At 39.3% G+C, this 15,441-nt stretch overlaps 1 protein-coding gene across 15 annotated transcripts in view; it reads left to right on the forward strand.

Annotated features, from left to right (window-relative positions):
* The first annotated feature begins 3,188 nt into the window (after positions 1-3,188).
* CSNK1G1 (casein kinase 1 gamma 1) overlaps positions 3,189-15,441 on the forward strand; it is a 160,591-nt gene continuing 148,338 nt past the window's right edge. For 11 of the 15 annotated variants that reach the window (XR_007152903.1, XR_007152904.1, XM_047862285.1 and 8 more), the window contains exon 1: positions 4,071-4,268. The gene's annotated coding sequence lies outside the window, so the exon portion shown is untranslated. Of the gene's footprint in view, positions 3,293-3,385; positions 3,697-4,070; positions 4,269-4,293; positions 4,317-8,672; positions 8,792-15,441 lie in introns of those variants that run through there. The other 4 variants (XM_047862288.1, XM_047862287.1, XM_047862289.1 and 1 more) reach the window with 4 other exon arrangements.

The following is a 15,441-nucleotide window of genomic DNA, read 5'->3' on the forward strand; positions in this document are numbered from 1 at the left end:
TTTTAAAAAGCAGAAAATAAAGCCTAAATTAACTGAACTTTTCCATATATATATATATTATATATATATATAATATATATATATAATATATATATATATATATATATATATACACTGCTTACAGATTTCACTGTACTTAGAATATGTCATGCTAATTCACTTTTGGAAAAATCGAATGTTCAGCTGGGCCTTGGTCCAACCAAAATTGTTATAATGGTTCTTTTTACCTTTGAGGATAGCATATGGAGGTGGAAGAGATCCTTACTGAATCAAAACTTCACTGAACAAGAACTCATCTTGTTCACCTAAAGCCAGTTACAGCTGTTCATTAGGTGAACTGTTTTATTAGTTGGAAACTCTAATTATGAAAAATGTTATGAGTTAAAAATTAGAATTTCTCTAATTCCCCTCCTCTTATACTTGGTTCTGTCCTTGAAATAACTCATAACAACTTACTCCTTCCACATTACAACCTTTAGGTATTTCAAGATAGCTATTACATCTTTAGCCTTTAGCCTTCTCTTCCTAAGGCTAAACATTCTATTGTTTATATCACATGTATCTTAAGTGAGTCCTTGTGTTAGGAGCTATGTCTTTTGTGTTATATATTGCTTAGACATTTAAGTAGTAAATTGGGCTACATTTCTTCTAGCTGATCCCAAGTATTCACTAACTGTTACACTCTAGTTTTGGTATCGTTTATATTTGGAGATGCCAGTGAACTCTAGAATATTTAAATATTAATTTACTTTAGGAATACTTAAATATTAATTATTGAGTAACAGTGTTAGTGGGTTTTTTTTTAATGTTTATTTGTTTTTGAGAGAGAGAGAGAGAGAGTATGAGCCGGGAAAGGTCAGAGAGAGGGGGAGACACAGAATCTGAAGCAGGCTCCAGGCTCTGAGCTATCAGCACAGAGCCCAATGTGGGGCTTGAACTCACCAGCTGTGAGATCATGGCCTGAGCCGAAGTTGGCCGCTTAACCAACTGAACCATCCAGGCACCCCTGAGTGTTAGTTTTTTTTTTTAATCATTTAAAAAAATTCTTACTTATTTTTAAAATAATCTCTATACTAATGTGGAGCTCAAACTCATGACCCAGAGATTAAGAGTTGCATGCTCTTCTGACAGCCAGCTAGTCTCCCCAGGTTTTTAAAAAATAAATGTTAGAGATCCTAATTTTTTTAAGTTAATTTATTTTTGAGAGAGAGAAAGAGAGAGAGCGGGAGAGGGGCAGAAAGAGAGAGAGAGAGAATCCCAAGCAGGGTCCACACTGTCAGCATGGAGCCCGATGTGGGGCTCAAACTCAAACAGTGAAATCATGACCTGAGCCAAAACGAAGAGCCCAACGCTTAATCAACTGCACCACCAAGGAGCCCATGATACCCTAATTTTCTTAAACGATTACAAGGGACAATTAAAAAAAAACTGAAAAAAGGTTTCAAGAGATTGGGGGAAAAGACCAGAGGTCCCATATTGATCTACAGGATGAAAGAACTGTTCTGACTTTGAAGGCTATTTGACATCTAGTCCAGATCTGAGAGAACTGTCTTAGTTATGGTTCATATTAAGAAAACTCCTCCAGTACTGCTCACAAAATCCTAAAAATGTAGTTAAACACACATAGCTAGTTTTAGGTGTGGATTTTGCTGCATAACTTTAGAGGTCTCCAAGCAATGACTATGCTGAAAATGATAGAATTATAGAAGTCATATGACCAGTTAGTAGTTAAACGAGTTATTCATACACCTATACAAAAGCAGCTGAATTGTAAAATAGAACTGTAGGAAGAGAGGATTTAAATGAATGCTTTAATAACTCATTTCCTCAGGCAGTGGGGAAAATGAATGATGCACAAGAACCTGCATTTCTATACTACCACGTTTAATCTTAACTACCCAATAAAGTCTTTCTATAGAGCACATTTACCATAATCATGTTTTAAGGTTTAGAGACATCTAAGTCCACCATAGTTTTAGATAAATCATTGCTCATTGGGCTCAATAGTTTTATTTGTTTTTCTAATTATATTTTTTATTCTGTTGGCAATTGAAATACTATCATCTATTTTGTCATGGTAACAGGTTTAAAACTTGTCACCCACCGACAGCCAGGTTTGTTTTTGTTTTTGTTTTTTTAATTTTTATTTTTTTAAGTAATCTCCATACCCAATGTGGGACTTGAACTTGCATGTTCTACTGACTGAGCCAGCCAGGCACTCCTTTAAAAGCAACTACTAGTTACTGGGTGTATTAAGATTCCACTTGAAAATTTTGTGTGTGTATACTCTCACATATTTGCATGTCCATGGCGAGGGTAAACCACCTACTACTGACTTTTGATTCTCAAGTGATTTCCTAAAGCTTTTGCTGAACTGTCTAGGGTAAATCAATTTAATGCCGTCTCATGTGTACAGGAAACCAACAGACCTGCTCTCTTTTAAGTTACCAAAGCTCATTTCCTCTGCCTCAGATGAGGTGAACAACAGTTTAATATTGGTGACTAAGAGGCTATCATGACCAATAAAATGAGGCCAGCAGTTGCAAGCACATTCATGGCCATGGAATAGAGAACAGATTCAGGAGCTACTCAAGCTTTACTGCCTTTTTTTGTTTTTTTAAGTTTATTTATTTATTTTGAGAGAGGGAGAGCAGGGGAGGGGCAGAGAGAGGGAGAGACAGAATCCCAAGTAGGCTCTGTGCCGTGCGAGACTTGAACTCACCAACCCTGAGATCGTGACCTGAACCGATATCGAGTCGGATGCCTAACCAACTGAGCCACCCAGGTGCCCCCAAGCTTTACTGTTTTAAGCAGGCATATTCAAGATAAGAAAGTCCACCCAAGATTTGTACTAATTTTTTTCTGAATGCTCAACTACATTTCTCTGAATATTTAACTACCACTGATATGGATCATTTTTCTTTCTTATTTTCTTTTTATTTTTTTAAATGTTTATTTTACTTTTGAGAGAGAGAAAGAGACAGAGTGCAGGCGGTGGAGATACAGAGGGAGAGGGAGACACAGAATCTGAAGCAGGCTCCAGGATCTGAGCTGTCAGCACAGAGCTCTACATGGGTCTGGAACTCAAATTGTGAGGTCACAACCTGAGCGGAAGTCAGATGCTTAACCCACTAAACCACCTCGACACACCCGTTACGGGTCAATTTTCTAAACATATGATTAATCATATTGGGTTTCATGATAGCCCATAGTTTCCTCAAATACTTTCAAAACCCAGATCACCCTGACAGAAGAATAAATGAGGTCTCCTAACATTTTCCTTCTCCACAGTGTAGGTATGAAAGTTTATTTTGAGTGGAGGATTAAACGTCTTCCTCCTTTCCCAGTTTGATTACTGGCTTCTTTTGACCTTTTCTCATTTTTAAGGATCAGAATTATTCTACTCGATTGATAGCCAATCGTTGTTTTTCCTCCATTTAAGCGAGGTTATTTCCAGATCGTACACAAACGTGTGCAATCCTCACAGAAGAGAGGTGAAGACAAAACTTTTCTCACCATTCGGTTTCAGAGGCTGTCACAGGAGAACCAAGTGCCTGAAAAAGCTTTCGTAGCATTGAAGATTTTTTAAAACCCAGTTGAAACATAACTGAAAATCCACAAGAGGGAGATGCTTGCTAAATCGCCAGAAAATAACTCCTACAAGGGACCAGACAGAGCCTTAGGAAGAGCCGATAGGTCGGCCTGGGACTCAGGGCGGGAGGGAGCAGGTGTATACAGTGGCTAGAGATTGGCGGGGGGTGCCGCAGCTGAAGGGAAAAGCAAGTTGGGCTGCGTGTCTCTGGTAGCTAAGAGCGTGTCTCGTCTAAGACCAGGAGCAAAAGGTAAAAGGGTGTCGCCAAAGATGAGCACCCGCTCCTAGCTACCTTCTGGTAGTCCCAAAAGAAATGGGGGTGGTTGTCTTTGAAGGTACTTCCGCTTAGCAACCCCACGCGGTTGCTAGGGAGGGGCCGTAGCCTGGATAACCCGGAAGTGATGGTGTCCATTTCTCACTGCCTGCTTTAAGTTCGTCCTATCGGGAGCGCCAGGGTACTCTGAGCCCGGCCGAGGGTGGGGCCAGCACTAGTGGTTCCGGCTCGGCTTCTATAGCCCCTCGGCTCCTCGCTTTCCCCCTCCCCTCCCGCACCTCTCCTCCCTCCCGCTCCTGGGAAAGAGAGGAGCCACCGCTGCGGGTGGGTACAGAAGCACTCGGAGCCTCCGGGAGGGGACCGCGCCCGCCCCTTCTGCGCCTCTGAGTACCGCCGGACCAGGTACTCACTCCGGCTTCGATGGGGTCCGGGAGGCAGGAGCCTGAGGGTGTGCGTGTCTGTAGGGACTGGTAGGGGGCCCTTCTCCGGGTTGGGGAGGGGGCCGGCGGAGATCCTGGGTGGGGCGCAGGCCGGCGTGTGTGTGGCGGCTAGCGGGGGTGGAATGGAGGGTTTGGGGGACCCCGCTGGCAGAGAGTGTCGGGTGGCCAGCTCGAGGTTGTGGAGGAGGCGCCCCCTCGGATGCAGAGTTCGGCCGGAGTGGACCGGGAGTTTGCCCCCTGGAGGATTCGCTCTGAAAGGGGGAGCATCCTCGGGCCAAAAGGGGAGCATGGACCTCGTCAGAGTGGTTAGGGCAATTCCTTGCTTCCCTTGCCTACCCTCCTGAAACGGAGCACGGCTTTCAGGGTTGTGGGGGGTTGTTAGTCGGCTGGGCACCGCGGGGAGCCGCCCTTGGCTGAGCTAGGGCAGAAGAGTGGGTAAGGAGACCTCTCTCCACCCAACTTCCGTGTGCTTCCTCCACTTCTTCCTTTACTGCTCTCTCGCCCGCCCCAGAGTCCTTATCGGAGCGGTACCCCCAAGTGGGCAAACATCACAGCCTATATGAGAGGGTGGAACTGGGTTCGTTGCCCCTAAATGATACTTCAAATGTTTGGAAAATGCCAGAATGGCATATTTAACCAGGTATCCCAGCTCGATATTGAATCTGGTATAAATTGTCTTAGAAAAGTGCAGTACGGAAAAGCACCAAACTACAGGCTAGTCGGGTATAGCCTTGTTTGGTAGATATGCATGTTTGTAAAAAATAGGTTGGGGGAACTATATAGATATAGAGGTCTAGGCGAGACATGTTGAGACAAGCCTCTTTTTCCAATCTGTTTCTCATCTGCCTGTAAGCCTGTTCTAGTTTAAATGAAGCAGAAAGACCCTCTTCATTTATATTTCAATTAGCGACTGAATTGTAGGTACTATGGTAATAGATGTCCCAGAATAGATAGGTAAACTTTCAGAGACTAGATCCTCTGCTTTTGAGCCTGTCTCTTAATCTTTTAAGGAGATAATTGTGGTCAAGTGGAAGTATTGGCTTTGAGATAGGTAAATCTGGGATTGAACCCAGACTATGCCACTGGCTAGTTGTTGACCTTGGGCAAGTCATGGGACCTACCAGAGATTTAGTTTCTTCGTAAGCAGAATGAGTAAAAAATTTTACCAGTATTTTAAGAGTGTGTGTGTGTGTGTGTGTGTGTGTGTGTGTGTGTGTGTTGTATTTAAAGAACAGTTCACTTCAAATGGAAGCACCTTCTAACTGAAAGATCAGTTATTATCATTAATCTCACAGTCAAGGTAGCCCAATTTTGTGGAATGAGGTTTGAGACAGGAAGTGAATGGATAATATTGCAAAAGCATATGTATACAACAGGGCTTTCAATGGCTTCTAGAAATTGATCATAAGTAGCAGGAAATTCAATGATCAGATGTTTCTTTAAACTCTAAATAAAGGACAGTGTATGCACTTACTGAAGTGGGCAATATTGTTTCTCTCAGATTTTTCTCAGATTTGTAGTGTGTCTAGTGTAGATTGATAGAAAGATATTTAAAGAGTAATGTACAGGGGAGGCTGGGTGCCTCAGTCAGTTAAGCTGCCCTCTTCGGCTCAGGTCATGATCTCTTGGTTCATGAGTTAGAGCCTTGTGTCGGACTCTGTGCTGACACTTCAGAGCCTGGAGCCTGCTTCAGATTCTGTGTCTCCCTCTTTCTCTGCCCTCCCACTGCTCGCTCACTCTCTCTCTGAAACAAATAAACATTAAGAAAAAATAATGTATATAAATGTTTTTAAAGTTTTTAATTCCAGTTAGTTAACATACAGTATTATATTAGTTTCAGGTGAACAATATAGTAATTCATCACTTCCATATGTACAACACATAGATATTTTGATTAAGTTCATATGTCTCTGCAGAGAATTAAAATTGGGGCATAAACTAGAAAATAGTTGTGATTTTAAGATTAACATCAACATCAGTAGCATGACTCATCTTAATTAGACTTAAACTATTAGCAATACTTACAGAATTCTTATGTGTAATTCTGTAAAACAAGTGAAAATGGAATGAATTTCTGCCTTTAAAGCCTTCATGATGAGAATATAGAACTAAATCTCAGAAACTGTCTTTATGTTGATCACTTTATAGATTTAAAATGGTACAGTTACACGTAACCCATTATATCAGATTACCAAATAATATATTTTGCTTTGTAATGTCAGCTGTAGTTAATAATTTTTAAATGTACTTTATACTCAGTATAAGTCAAATCATTTACTTTAATAAGATTTTTTATGTGTGGAAAGTGGGTATAAAGTTTGTAATTCATTATCACTTTTTAGAGTGGTTTATAGGTTTTACATATTTTAAGAGAAATTTTCAAATAAATTTCTTTCCCATGTCTCTGTTCACAGAGTTCAACTTTTTTTTTTTTTTTTTTTTTTTTTTTTTTTTAAATAAAACTCTGAACTCTGTGGAGCATTGGGTGGCTTAGTTGGTTAAGCGCCCATCTCTTGATTTCGGCTCAGGTCATGATCTCAAAAATAAATAAACATTAAAAAAAAACCAACTCTCTAACTATATTGCATGCTCTTTGAAGTAGAAATACTATCTTAAATTTTATCTGCCATTGCAGCTACATGACCGGCACCAAATAAATGTTGGTCAAATTGAAAAATGGCTGGATATATACAGACCGTTAGGACACTTCTCAGTGAGCTTTTCTACTCAAAATATGTGGCCATTCCAAGGATCTTTGCAGTTGTCCTTTAGGAAGTTTGCTTGTCAGGAAATCTAAAAATGACTAAACCCTTTTCAGTATACATCTCTTGGATGATCTCAAAAAGTTTGAGGAAAGATTGGGAAGGTTTATATACCACATACGAGAATCATGTAAGGAACAAAGTCCAGTTAATTTTATCAGTGCTGCCAAATTAGTAGTGAAAGAGTTACCGTGGAAATGTTTTAAAAATGCCAAGCAGTGCTTTACTCAAACCAAATGAATATTCTTCCAGAGCTTGTTCCTATTTTAAAGTATATTACTTTCTGCAGATATGATTTGGTCTCTAATAAGGATAAATAATCACTGTATAAAGAAAAAAACAGCTGATATCGTAGACAAACTTTAATATCGCCAGTCTTGGTAGAAACTGCTTCAATGGCTTTAGATCAGTGGAAGTAGATTTTCATGAAAGAACTGTAGAATTTGTGGAATGATAGTTTTTCTCTTTTTAACATCTTTCTTATCTCTACTCATTTCTGCCTAAGATAGAAACTTTGAGACGCTGGGAGGGGGAAAAAGTGAATTTACTTCAGAATTACCATTTTAAGTATGTGGATTACTTATTTGGAGAGCTAAATTGGATTTTGACATTATTGGGATTGTGTTCAAGATGGACTCAGGAAAAAAAAAAAATCAGATGCCATCTGTTTCAGATTCCTTATTCCCTCACCCCTTCGTGTTTTATGGCTTTGAATTCAACAGATTATTTTTCAAAACTAAAAATCCTCAGTAGATTTAGGTTATATAATTTCAGCTATATCAATGAACATATAACTAATAGAACTTGCATGTTTATATTGAGTTACACAAAAAGATCACAGACAATGGTTAAAAGTAATTTAAACTACCTGACTATTAAGTAGCTTCTTGTATCTTGGTCATCATTGACTTTATAAACCATTTTTGTCAGAAATACTTGTTGGTGGAAGTTGCTTTAAAAAAGTTGGGTAATGGAGATACAGAATAAATATTTTTTAGTCCTTGATGTTGCCACTTACAGAAGAGAAGTTTCTGCTGAGGATTTTTTCATTTTAGTGATAAGTCTATTTAAACTTAGGCTTTCAGCAGGGAGTTTGGCCTTACCATATACCAGCTGCTATTGTTTTCATCTAAATGGCACCATACACTTCATAGGGCACATACTTGCCATTTTTCAGTTTGGATCTTAATAAATCCTGAGGGTAGGCTTTTGGGTTTACTGAGCTGGAAAAGACCATAACTTGTTTAGGTTATAGTACTTGGCACCTGGCATGGACCAGAAATACCCAAGCATCTTTGAGAAACTATAAAGTAGTACCAGTGTAGTATCTTAGAAATGGCCTGAAGAGAGACCAATCTGGATAGAAGAGAGCCATGTTTTATCTGCAGCAGGAATATTCTGGTATTGTAGGAGCACTGATGGACTGCCCCTGTATCGTTTAGTCTGTTCCTCACCAGAAGCTCCAAGTGTGCAATGTAGTTATGACAAGGGCTGGGGTGTCAGGGATGGGAATTGTTCTTCAATAATTGCTAACCCATCACAATGGAAGCATAGACATATTGGGGAAAGGGATATTCTCTTGGATTTTGCCTTGGCCAGAGAAGCTGAGGGAACAGGTAGCCATTGCCTTTGCCATCCAAGAGGACTTGGTACTACCAACACTTCTAGGTGCTGGGTAAGCCTGTCAAAACAACGTGGTTTGATGGCTTCATCAAAATAACAGGTAAATTTTCCAAGGAATAATAGCATTGGACCCACATTGGTTTCTATAGATTATACTTCTTTTTTTTTTTTTTTTTTAAGTTTACTTACTTATATTGAAAGTGAGAGAGAACAGGAGCAAGGGAGGGACAGAGAGAGAGGGAGAGAGAAAATCCCAAGCTCCGTACTGAGCATGGAGCCAGATGTGGGGCTTAATCCTGTGACCCACAAGATCATGACCTGAGCCATTATCAAGAATCAGATGCTTAACTGACTGCCACCCAGGTGCCCCTTTGGCTTACGTTTTCTAACCTAGAAAAAGGGGTGTTGAGGACTACGGGCCTCTGAATAAATACCATGCATTTATGTTCCTCTTAATAAGCTTATAAATACGTTTTGTCTTCTGGTATTAATGAGTCACGTGAAAATGTGTGTGCGTGTGCACGTGTGCACCCATGATAATCACTGGATCTCATTTTAATTCTTCATCCCAAATTGCTAACCATACCTGTGGTGAAGCAGCTTCCTAGCTGGATTTTTTTCTCCATTTCCTAGAGGTCACTCTCTCATGTAAGTGATAGTGAGCAGGGATATAACCAATGCCAGGAAAAAGGCAAGGAGATTGAAATTAATTTTTTTTAATTTATATGAATTGATTTAAATTAGATTTTATTTCACGTTAATTTCTTTAATTTTTCTCAAATTTCAGTAGTGATGTCTACTGTTTGAGATGTGGATGCCCAGTTTTTTTTATTCAAATATTTTTTTCACAGTTTTAGATTTACGGAATAATTGAGCAGATAGAGTTCCATATCTCTCCTTATCCACAAAACTGCACTCCCTCCATTTCCTCTATTATTAACATCTCTTGTTAGTGTGGTACATTAGTTACAATTAATGTACCAATATTGATAACATTAACTGTAGTTTCGTTAAGGTTTACTCTTTGTGTCATATAGTTCTGTGGGTTTTAACAACCTCATAATAATATGTATCCACAGTTTTATATAGAAGAGTTTTTACCACCCTAAAAGTCTGTTTGTTTTTTTTTTTTATATATTTATTTTGAGAGAGCACATACACACACGTATGGGGTCGGGGGAAGGACAGGGAACTAAGAGAGAATCCCAAGCAGACCCTACTCTGTCAGTGCAGAGTCCAATGCAGGGTTCAATCTCATGAACTGTGAGATCATGACCTGAGTTGAAGTCTGACGCTTAACTGACTGACCCACCCAGGCACTGTTTTTTGCTTTTTTGTTTTTTTAATGTTTATTTATTTTGAGAGAGAGTGAGAGCGAGAGAGAGCTAGCTAGCAAGTGACCATGTGTGTGAACGGGAGACTGGCAGAGAGAATCCCAAGCAGGCTCCTTGCTGTCAGCCCAGAACTTGACATGGGACTCAATCTCACAAATCCTGAGATCATGACCTGAGCCAAAATCAAGAGTCAGATGCTTAACTGGCTGAGCCACCCAAGTGCCCTCTAAGTTGTATTTGTTAACTAGAATTTGCTTTCAGTTCGCTTTATTAACTATCCTTTCCTGGACTTAGAGGACACCTTACATTATCCAAAGCATCTTAATCTTAATTGGTATTTTGACCTTCAGATATTCTGGTTATCTGAGGTATGATGCAAAAACTGTTTAAAAACTCCATATTTGGTAGGTTTTAATTTGCTTTTTCACCTAGTTAATTAATAATAGACCCAAGGGACAATCTGTGTGAAAGCACTTACACTTTGTAGAGATAGATGCTCTCCAAATCAATCAGGGTGTAAGCTCACTTTGTTTTTAATGGGATCCATCTGGTTAATGCTTGTGTTTCTTGACTTTCATTGATTATGGGATCATAAAGCTAAAAGAAAACATAGAGATGGTCTAGTTAGACCCTTTCACTTTTTAGTGGAGATTACTGAAGTGCAGGGAGACTAAGTGACTCACTCAAGATGATCTAGCTATAAAGAGTCAGACTGGAACACGTATCTCCAGACTCCCAGTCCAGTCATCTTTTTTTATAATACACAAGTTCATTCATTTTAGTGAATGAAGAAATTATGATTTTGTAAGAAGTACATTTTCTAGAAATTCTATACTACAGTAGTGAATTCAAGATTTTGGTTGAATTCCTAGTTAATTTCTGAAATGTTGAGTGTGTATTTCTTAAAGTACCTGGTATCACTGGATCTTTAGTTAAGAGCAAATTTGTCGTTTTTCACATTTTAGATAGAAATCGGCCAATTAAAAAATAACAAAGATATTATAGCTTGTATTTAGTAAGCACATGTTCGGCTGCATTAAAATGAATCTTAGTGTATTTTTTTTTGCACAGTGGAGATAATTTGTTAATATTTAATGTCATAAAGCAACAGTGGAATTCTGCCGTATGTGGTACTGTATAAAGCTAGAGTGGAGTGTTATGTAAAACTGAAAGTATGGATTAATTTAATATGCATCTGGTAAATTCAGGGCTTGAAGGATGCACATCTGTTGAGAAAACAAATCATAGAACTATTCAGAGCTTCAGCATCTTTAAATATGTGTGCTTTGATTCTCTTTAACTGTTTTGAAACAGTCTTTAATGAATTCAAAAAAGGCTATTTGCTGTAAGGAAGCAATTGTGAAGCCATTTATGATGCTATTAATCATTTTATTCTCCACAGCATTTGATACATTAGTATTTTTCTTTCCAATTTAGTTATTGGGGAAAGAAAGAGTTAAATGATCACCATAACAAAATAAGCTTATTGCAAAACGGTGTTTAAAAAAAAAGAAAAGAGGTGGGTGCCTGGGTGGCTCAGTTGGTTCAGAGTCCGACTCTTGGTCCGACTCAGGTCATGATCTCAGTGTTTTGTGAGTTCGGGCCCCATGTTGGGCTTAGTGCTGGCAGCACAGAGCCTGCTTGGGATCATCTCTCTCTCCCTCTCTCTGCCCCTCCCCCACTCACGCTGTCTCTGTCTCTCTCAAAATAAATAAAGTTAAAAAAATTAAAGTGTTACTCTTCTTTCTCCCTCCCCTTAAAGAGAGAAAGAGAGAGAGCATAGTTTCCTAATTGGGATAAATTAGAAATCGTTTAAAGCTCTGACTTCTAATTTGAATCCATAATCAATGAAGAAGTAACAACAGAGTTCCTACTGTGTATTCACCATACTTGTGCTTTAGGAATATAGAAATTGAAGATAATATTTATTTGGAAAAACAAGACTTAAAATGGAAGGTTGAGAGTAATACAACGTGATAAGTAATTAGGTGCAAACCTGGTATAATCTGGGAATACTGTAGGACTTAGGAGGGAAGAACATTCAGTTCATAATTCTAATGGAAATCAGATTGAAGGTAAAGTAGTGGATCTTGGCTCTGGCAGCTGTTTAGAATCACTTGGGGAAATTTTTCCCAGAATCAGTTGAATCAGAATCTCAGGGGTGGTGAGTCCATAGTTTGTGAAAAAGCTTTCCCAGGTGATTATAATGTGCAGGCAGTGCTGGGAACCACAGGTTTAAAAGATAGATACGATTTGGGTAAGCAGGAAAGTGTTTTCAGGCAGTAGAGCTAAGCAGGGAGGGGGAATTGGGTGCAGCCTGTGAAAAGACTAATCCAAAGCTGTGTGGGCCAGTTAGGGAGTAGGAAAAAATAAGCTTAAGGAGGCAGAATGGGGTCATATGTAAGAGCAGGACTTCTCAAAGAGTGGTTCCTCAACCAGCACCATTAGCATCACCTGAACATTTATTATGAATGCAAATTTTGTGGCCTGCTCTAGACTTACTGAATTGGAAACTGTAGGGGTGGGGTCTACCAATCTATTTTAACAAACATTCCAGATGTACACAAAAGTTTGAGAACAGTTGTTAATAGAGGGTAATGAAAGGCAGGCAGAGGAAGTTAGATTTGATGTTGGCAATAAGTAGGGACCCAGTGAAGGTTTTTTAGGCTGGGGGAGTAACAGCATGCGTTTGTATGTCTGAAGGCAAATCTGATGGTGATGTGCAGAATCCTTTGGGATACTAAAAGATATGAATGAAGAAAGCCAGCTGAGGAGGTACAGACATAATCTAATGATACAATCGGGCAGGGCCTGTTCTAGGGAATTTTTGGTGAGAACACAGAATAGTCATAACAGTGATGACAGTTTGTTTATGTAATGGGCAGTATGCTAACTGCTTTGGACACATTGTCTCCTTTTTCTCACAACAGACCACTGCTGTGTGGCTATTACTACAATTTTACAGATTGGGCAATGAGGCCAAGAAAGTAGCTAGCTCCGAAATTCACATTGTTGGTAAGTGGTAGACACAGGATGCCAAGTTCAAGTATCTCTAACCTCTAAAGCCTCTTTTGAAGAAACAACTAGTAATATCTGGAGACCAAGAAATAAAGGAGAAGATTGACTCAGAAAAGTTCTAATCCTAAATGTCAGATAGCAAAGGGAAGTCCCTGTCAGAAGGGAAATAGTGCTTACACTAGGTAACACGGCAAGTCAGAAAACTTGAAACTATTTTGTAAAAGTGATTGTGAAAAATAACTAAAGGAAATTTTTGTATTGTGCTTTATAGGTATAAAATTTGAAGTAATTTGGGATAGCTGAGTTTTCAGGTTTTGTTTGAACTTTTTGCTCATGGTGTCTAAATTAGCCACCTCATCCAGCTTTTAAAAAATAGCTTTTAGGGGCACCTGGGTGGCTCAGTCGGTTAAGCTTCTGACTTTGGCTCAGGTCATGATCTCATGATTCGTGGGTTCAAGCCCTGCCTAGAGAGGGCCCTGTGCTGACAGCTTGGAGCCTGGAGCCTGCTTCGTATTCTGTGTCTCCCTCTCTCTACCCCTCCCCTGCTTGTTCTCTTTCTCTCTCGAAAATAAATAAACATTAAAAAAATTTTTTTTAATCTTTTAGATTTTATAGTAAATAAGTCTGTGAATAAATTATGTTTGAGAAGCTTTCTATAATACTCTTAAAAAAATTTTTTTTTAATCCTTATTTATTTTTGAGAGAGAGAGACCGAGTGTGAGCAGGGGAGGAGCAGAGAGGGGGACACAGAATCCAAAGCAGGCTCCAGGCCTCAAGCTGTCAGCACAGAGCCCGACGCAGGGCTTGAACTCACGGAACTGTGAGATCATGACCTGAGCCGAAGTCGGACGCTCAACTGACTGAGCCACCCAGGCGCCCCCTATATATAATACTACTCTTGTCTCCAGAGAAATATTGTGATTTAGAAAAAAGTCAGGAGCATCTTTTTTTTTTTTTAAGTTTATTTACTTATTTTAAGAGAACAGAGTGAGTGGGGGAGGGACATAGAGAGAGAGAACCACAAGCAGGCATGAACCTCGAATTCATGACCTGACCCGAAGTTGGACGTTTAACCAGCTGAGTCACCCAGGCGCCCCTCACTCAGGTTTTAATCTCAGGGTTGTGAGTTGAAGCCCTTTTTGGGCCCCATGCTGGGTGTGAAGTATGCTTTAAAAAAAAAAAAAAAAGAAATATCTTAGTGTTGGGGTGCCTGGCTGGTTCATTTGGAAGAGTGTGCAGCTCTTGATCTTGGGCTCGTGAGTTTGAACCCCGCGGTAGAGATTATGGAAAAAAAAACAACTTAAAAAAAAAGAAATAGGGGCACCTGGGTGGCTCAGTCGGTTCAGCGTCTGACTTGGGCTCAGGTCATGATCTTACAGCTCACGAGTTTGAACCCACGTCGGGCTCTGTGCTGACAGCTCAGTGCCTGGAGCCTGCTTCGGATTCTGTGTCTCCCTCTCTCTCTGCCCCTAACCCACTCACATTTTGTCTCTGTCTCTCTCAAATAAACATTAAAAAAAATTGTTTTAAAAAGAAATATTTCAGTTTTATTTTTAGTTGATAAGTAAGAAATAGTACAAAAACTTGACATGTTTGGGTAATTGTTTTCATAAGATGTTATTAGTTTCAGTACCCTCTTACTTTACTTATTGAGGTAAAATTCACGTGATGTAAAAGTAGTTATTTTATTTATTTATTTTTAATTTAATTTATTTTTTTAATTTACATCTAAGTTAGTTAGCATATAGTGCAATAATGATTTCAGGATTAGATTACTTAATGCTCCTTACCCATTTAGCACATCCCCCCTCCCACAACCCTTCCAGTAACCCTCTGTTTGTTCTCCATAGTTAAGTCTCTTATGTTTTGTTCCCCTCCCTGCTTTTATATTTGCTTCCCTTCCCTTATGTTCATCTGTTTTGTCTCTTAAAGTCCTCATATGTATGAATTTATATGATTTTTGTTTTTCTCTAATTTCACTTAGCATAATACCCTCTAGTTCCATCCACGTAGTTGCAAATGGCAAGATTTCATTCTTTTTGATTGCCGAGTAATACTCCATTGTATATATATATACTGCATCTTCTTTATCCATTCATCCATCGATGGACATTTGGGCTCTTTCCATACTTTGACTATTGTTGGTAGTGCTGCTATAAACATGGGGGTGCATGTTTCCCTTCGAAACAGCACACCTGTATCCCATGGATAAATGCCTAGTAGTGCAATTGCTGGGTTGTAGGGTAGTTCTATTTTTAGTTTTTTGAGGAACCTCCATACTGTTTTCCAGAGTGGCTGCACCAGTTTTCATTCCCTTTTTTTTTTAATTTTTTTTTTTATTTTAGGGAAGAGAGAGAGTATGAGTGGGGGAGAGGGGCAGAGGGAGAGAAGAATTTTA

This window comes from Prionailurus viverrinus, chromosome B3 (assembly GCF_022837055.1).
Source record: "Prionailurus viverrinus isolate Anna chromosome B3, UM_Priviv_1.0, whole genome shotgun sequence".
NCBI lineage: Eukaryota > Metazoa > Chordata > Mammalia > Carnivora > Felidae > Prionailurus > Prionailurus viverrinus.